Source organism: Grammomys surdaster, unplaced genomic scaffold (genome assembly GCF_004785775.1).
Source record: "Grammomys surdaster isolate TR1022 unplaced genomic scaffold, NIH_TR_1.0 581, whole genome shotgun sequence".
Taxonomy (NCBI): domain Eukaryota; kingdom Metazoa; phylum Chordata; class Mammalia; order Rodentia; family Muridae; genus Grammomys; species Grammomys surdaster.
Window position 1 is genome coordinate 440564 of NW_021605000.1, and position 6784 is coordinate 447347.

Below are 6784 nucleotides of genomic sequence, written 5' to 3' on the forward strand. Positions count from 1 at the left end.
TGGGGGGGGAATGGGGAAAGGGGATAACATCTGAAATGTAAATAAAATATCCAATAAAAATTAATTTTAAAATATGTGTTTAAATCTTCAGAGTGCTAAGGCAGAATTCACTGGCCTATTAAGATTCCAATAACACTGGTATTAAAGAAACCTGCTTAACTCTTTCTGTGTGAGAAACGCACAAATCATTTATGATAAAGAGCTCTTAATGGTTGATTGGTTGGTTGGTTAGTTGGTTGGTTGGTTGGTTGGTTGCATGATTCCAGAGGAAATATTTCATCAACACGAATAACATGAATTATTTTTTTCCTTCTGTTAAGTAAGTGAAGGAGGAGATTCTGATTCAGTCCTACCCTTCAGGACCTTCCCTCCATGATGGAAATACTGCCACAGGCTCCCTTCTCACATCTTCATCCACACTTATGCTTGATACCACCCATTGTCCTCTTCTCTATCATCAAAGAGGAACAGAAGTTTTTCCACTACCTTACTTTAACATCTCCGATCTTTAAACCTCACAAAGTAGCAGTGAACCACCCTCAGCCACTCAAGTCCATACCCTTGCAACTTTGTGTTAATAGCAGACATGACTTTGAAAGATTTCAGTCTTATAACCCTGGGGAGACTTGTTTAAACTCTTTTGGACTAGCCATTGGGTCTTCTGCATTAGCTTCCCATGCTCTATCAAACTGCCTGAACCAATCAACTCAAAGTGAGGACTGTTTTATTTTGGTTCATGGCTTCATTGGTTGACCCTTGCGTTTGACTGGTGGTTAGGCAGTATATCATGATAAAAGTGAGTGGAAGAGTAGTTCTGCTCATTTCATGGGAGATAAGAAACAGAGGCAGCAAGAGGAAAGGGCCAGAGTCCCAGAATCCCCTGTAATGGTAGCCCTCTGTGACCAAACTTCTTCTTGCAAAGCCTATCAGATTACATGTTCCATCACACCCCAGAAGTTTAATAGGCTGGGCCTGTTACTCTTGCTACAAGCACCTTTAGAAGACATTAGATCTACATGCTCTGTGGGCCCTCCCTTTCCCATTTTGAGGGCATAAGTACCCAAACTGCCCCATTAAAGAAGATTGTCCTGAATAAAGTTGTCCTGGACACTTTTTTTTTTCCTCTTTTAACCAGGGAACCTTTGCCCTGGAGTCAGCCTGAACTGCTCTCATCAGTCTCAGATAAACTAATTCAATAGACTGTCCGTGTTTACTGACTGCTGGGACGTGCGATTCTTCCCTTTGGTGATGTAATCGGAGTCAGAGGATACGACAGGGTAAAGGACAGTGCCTGGTCTAACAAAATCTATATATTGCATATTGGTTCTGGATTTTCAATTTATCATTGTTTCAAGTGTATTTACTCAGAATAGAGGTAAAGAGCTCAGATGTGAGAGCCAGACTATCATCACGGGTTTACAGTCTGGGCAATGTTCATGTCATCTGCCCCCAAACCTCCATTGCGACACTTAGGAAATGGACATGGTAGAATCATCTATTTAGAGCACTGTGGAATGTGGCTGTGAGAGTGCAAGACCAGACCATGTGGAGAGACTCCGTTTCAAAAAGAGGCCTATCTTTGCCATAACTGAGGCAGGAGATGTGGTGGCTTTAACTCTAACAGCGGCACGGGAGACTGACAGAGATGGATGCACTTAGCTACTTTTTAGAGGGACGAGTCAGAGATGGGAAGTCTCACACACAAGGGAGGAAAGGGAATTAATTAAGTCTCACAGTTCTTTTTGAGCAGTGTGCTCTCTTTCCCAGAAGGGTGGCTCAAAGCAAGGTAAGGCTGGTACTGCTCTTACAAGAGAGCATCATTACGTCTGAGACACATACACTGATAATGGGCAAGAACCTGTAGAGTTGGAGAGACAAGTCCATACCTAAGAAACCTATAGCTAGCCCTGTCATGATGGCCATTAGCGAAAGACAAAGATAATGTGGGGAGATGTGGGGAAAAGGAATGTTGCTGTGGGGTTGGTAGAAGTGTAATTTAGTGTAACCATCATGAAAACCGGATGGCAGCTGATCAGAAACTAAAGGTAGAACAACCACAGGCCAAAGTCTCATCCAAAGGAACTGAAGTCAGGGTGTCAGAGACCCACTTGTATATCATGCTTATTACAGCACTAACCCTAAGAGCCAAGCTGTAAAAGCAACTTAAGTGTCTGTCCCCATTTGTTGTTGTGCTGCTGTGATAACACGCTGACTAAAACCAATTTGAGGGGGAAGGGATCATTTTATGTTAAACTTTCAGGTAGCAGTCCACCACTGAAGGAAGTTGGGGCAGAAACTCAAAGCAGGGACTTGGCAGCATGGACTGATGTGGAGATGACTGTGGAATGTTCCTTACTGCCTTACCTCCATGGCTTGCTCTGCCTGCTTTCTCACACAACATAGCACCATCTATGGTGTATGTGTACGGAAGGGGGGCTCCTGCATCAATCATGAATCAAGAAAATGTCCCACATGGACATTCCCATAAGCAACTGATGGAGGCAGTTCCCCAGTTGAGGGTCCCCCCTTCCCCGGTGACTCTAGTTTGTGTCAAGTTGACAAGAAACTAACCAGTGTAGTGTCTGCTGTTGGAGGGATGAACACAAAATGTGTGGTCCACTACACAACTAGAATGCCATTCCACAATGTATACGTACTTCAAAACATCACGTTGCAGACTATAAACACAAAGAACTGTCTTTAATTGAATGTTGTTTTAAAAGAGAAACTAAAACCAAACCCAAAACCCCAGACTTTTTCTTTGCCAAATTTCTGACAGGGCAGTTTCCGCTCTGAGAGCTTCTGCTTCTGCCACATTGGAATGCCTTGTCCCACTCAGTTGTCACTTTCTCCTATTGCAAAAACAGTTGATTGATGCCATTAGTGAGCCTTTAATAAGTGGTGGCTGTACGTGTGGGCATGCCTAGTCTGTGACATTATATCAGCTGGGAACAACAAAGCGGAGGACAAAAGAGCTTCTCTGCTTTCCTCTGAAAATGGGGTCCTGCTGCATGGAGGGAGACCGTGCGTGAATCTTGTTCATCTGGTCAGGGAGCTTACAGTCTGTGGGAGTCATTTTGCAGGATGGCAGTGGCACTAGATTGTCTTTTACAGAGCGCTGTGCTAGATGAGACACTAGAGACTTAGATACAGGGACCTGCAACGTCTCATGACATTAGGCAGGAATCCATGGTGGAATCCGAACCAGATGCCATTTATTTAGATGTGATAGGGAAGAAGAAGGAAGGGAAGGGGAAGGAAGAGAAAGGAAGGGAAAGGGAAGGGAAAGGAAGGTCAATACCTTGAAGAAGCAGATGAAGAAGCACATTTAATAGAAATAAGCTAACAGCAGGAGGTCTCTAGGCAGAGAGAGGAGGGAGTGGTGGGGACAGTGGAGGGGCTACTTCAGGCATCTAGACCGTGGGATGCACTGTGCTTCCAAGTAAATGTTAGTGAGAAAATCTTTTCCTAAGGAAAGATCATGGGCAAGGAAAATAGGCATGCTAAAGGAGCCAACTTTGTTTGCCTGTAGTTGGAAGCTAAATTCTGTTCTCACCGAGGGTCTGATGTGTAACAGGAGTTTTAGGAGAGTATGTAGAAAGGTGCACAGAGCTAAGTAGAGATTTTCGACAGGAAGGGAGCATGAGTGAGCCACTGAGATGGACCGGTGGGCGGAGCCCCTCGGGATCTTGGTAGACAAAGCTGTGACTGGTTTCTGATGAGGAAGTACAGTTGGGACTAGGCTGGTGGCTTCTGGATAAAGGCTGATGGTGGCTGACGATTGAGTGATAGGAAACCCCAGAGTGACTAGAAAGGAAGTCTGGTGACAGCAGGACAGAGGAAGGAAGTTATAGAGTTGGCCTTAAGCCGTGTTCTCCTTAGGCAAAGTAGTAAACTTTCTCAGTCAGCTCAATTGCCCCTCTGCATCCAAACCTCTGGTAAGTGTCCTCTGCTAAGCAGCACATGTGTGCATCCAAACCACAAACGTTGGCTGCTTAACCCCTTTGTGGCAAGCACGATAAGGTGCAAAGATGAAAATTATCTTTTAATTCTGGCAAACACTCGGAAATCATACAAGGGTATCTGACGTTTTTATTTTTGTTTTTTGTTTTTGTTTTTTTTAAATTGGTTGCTTTTTTTTCCCCCTGTAAGTAGAGATGATCGATTTAACCCAATTTAAGCAGGAAGTTTATAACATTCGTATGTTTGTTCATTGCTTCAAAGACCAGATTGTGTTATGATTTCCCCTGTTTCTTTCTAAATCAAACATGGGGTGACCAGTGCTCAGTCAATATCATATTGAAGACGCTACAATACAAAGCATAAAGATGGCTCCAGCTTCACTAGATCTCCGTTAAATTTGGTTCAGAAATTTCCAACTCTCAGGCCCCAAGAAGTAACATATCATTCTGGCAGCAGCTTAGGGGCATCACCAAAGCCCATCCTGAGTCCCGAGAATCAAGAAAAAGAAGTTTACTACACTTGAGAAGAAGATGGTTGATTGGAGAGGCATCTTGAATCAGAATCAGGAGTTGCTTGTCAGGAGGGAGAACTGGAAAAAGAGAAGGCTAGCAATGCAGTCAGTCCTGGGTGGGATATGAAGGCCTCAGCGTGGCTTACCCAGTCATGCATCCAGGCTAAGCATGGGACCTTCAAGTGGTCTCTGTAGTTACCCACCCCCGCCTCTCGAGACAAGCACTCTGGGCTCATTGTCAGAAAGCCAAAGTCACTTAATGTGCACCCTCCTGGTGCCACTTTAGCGATTCCTGTTCAGCTCCTTATGACTTCGGTTGGCAACAGCCTCTGAAACGAACAAGTTTCCGAATGGGTAAAACTGAGGAGCCACTCCCCTCTGCATGCCTATTGTCACATGTTAAGGGTCCCCTGGGAGCTGCCTCATCCTGGGAATGGCACACAAGAAACACCAAGAGTGATTAACTGGGGGGTTTGTTTTCTTTCCTCTTAACAATTACCAATGTGAATTATTAGGACTAGCACAGCTGGGGTGCCACCTCAAGGAGTATTAACCTTCTAGATCTGCATTTTAGGAATGCCTCTGCCACTGGGTGTGGCTAAGCCAATGAATACATACAGCTTCAGTCACTGTCCCTACCCCCTCATCTGATAAAAGAAACTCTATTAGGGCTTTGAAGGAAGTGACAGTGACGGACATGAAAGTAAAACATGTGGCCAATGTCTACAGAAATATTGTTTATGTTTACTGAAAACTTAAAGAGGGAAGATGCCAAAGGTAGCTGGTGCACCTTGGAATGGACCCGGAGTTCCAGTGCTTCCTGGACACTCTAGTCTCCCAATACCCGCTATCCCCGCGCAGTTACTACGCTCGTGAGCGTCCATAGCAACCGCCTAGGGCAGGGCTTCCCTGCTGGTACCCAATCCGCTTCCTACTAGGGACTCTGGCTGCAGTTGCGTGGTCCACGATTTGATGTCAAGTGGGGCGGGGCTAGCCAGCCTCTAGGGCGGCTGAGGGTCCACAGCGCTCACAGGTGAGTGGTCTAGGAAAGTCCTGGCCCCCAGGGCTACGGTACCTGACTAGGAGTCCAGGATGTCTTACCTCGGTCCCCAGGCAGCCCGGGTCTGCTGTCCCATCCTGTGGTCCACAGAAGGGGCATCCATCCTGTTTCTCACCTGCTTTTCCAGAGTATAGCTTGTGTCTGAAACCTAATCCCTCCTCTAGGCTGCTTTCTCAGCCTAGGCTTCTACGTAGCTCAGTGGAGGACATATTTCATATACCAGAGGCTAGTGTCCTCTGGTACTCCTTGTCCCGGAAGGCTTTCGGTTACATCTTCCTTGCGGTTTTTTTGGCGGTTAAAACCAAGTCTCTCAAAACCGCCCTGGTGGTTATGGTGTTGTAATAAGCAAACACTTGAGAAACGGGGAACATTCTTTGCTTGGTTATTGAGGAAAGGAAGCTGTTTTATAGATAGGTGAAGTATTTGGTGACTCTGGTAAAATATCCTATTACTGTTATAAACGAAATATTCCACACAATAATTCGGTGAATAGCATCTGTTTGCCAAGTCATCCTGTCCACCCCTTAAACGGTTACAAACACAACCGTGGCCTGGATTGTGACCCTCTTTCCCCAGGGTGCCCACTCACCAGAATTTAGCATATCCTTATACTCTGCATATTTTACACTTTTATCATGATGTATCTATCCAGATGACAACACAAGACGTTGCTTTAAGTGTATGTAATGATATGTAACAGACACTCTGCATCAAATGTGTTATAAATATACCTCACATCAACTATACACCTCCCCTTTTAGTTTACTCCCTTAAAAATACTAGAGAACAATTCTTGGGCATTCTAATTGTTTCTGTATATGGATGTCTCTGGGCTTACAGGTATGGCAGTAAAAGTAGCTGGGAATTTCATTTCCAGTGTTCTAGGCCCTGCCCTGGAGAAGAATTTGTTTGCATTTATTTGTTTGTTTGTTTACAGATAATTAAGCCTCTCCCTTGTTCTTGTTTAACCTTGAAACTGCAGTGTTTCATGTTGAAATTCAAATCATCACTTCTAATTTTGGTGTTTGTTTAAAAGGCGAAATGTTTATATGATCTGAAGAGAAGCTCTAGTGTGGTATTTATTAACATGTATTTCTGGTCTCATCTGATACGGGGTTAGCTACTGGAACCAGTGGACCTGGTTCTAGTCCTGAAGGTCTGTTTATGAAGTTGTCTTCCTCCTCCACCTCCTCATCTTCTTCTTCCTCCTTCATTTTTGCCTCATTAGCTAGAACTCTTTTTTTTAATTA

The 6784-nt window shown here is 44.5% G+C and overlaps 1 protein-coding gene across 1 annotated transcript in view; it reads left to right on the plus strand.

Moving 5' to 3' along the window:
* The first annotated feature begins 5388 nt into the window (after positions 1–5388).
* Tekt3 (tektin 3) overlaps positions 5389–6784 on the plus strand; it is a 33774-nt gene continuing 32378 nt past the window's right edge. The window contains exon 1 of the mRNA XM_028781944.1: positions 5389–5507. The gene's annotated coding sequence lies outside the window, so the exon portion shown is untranslated. The remainder of the gene's footprint in view (positions 5508–6784) is intronic.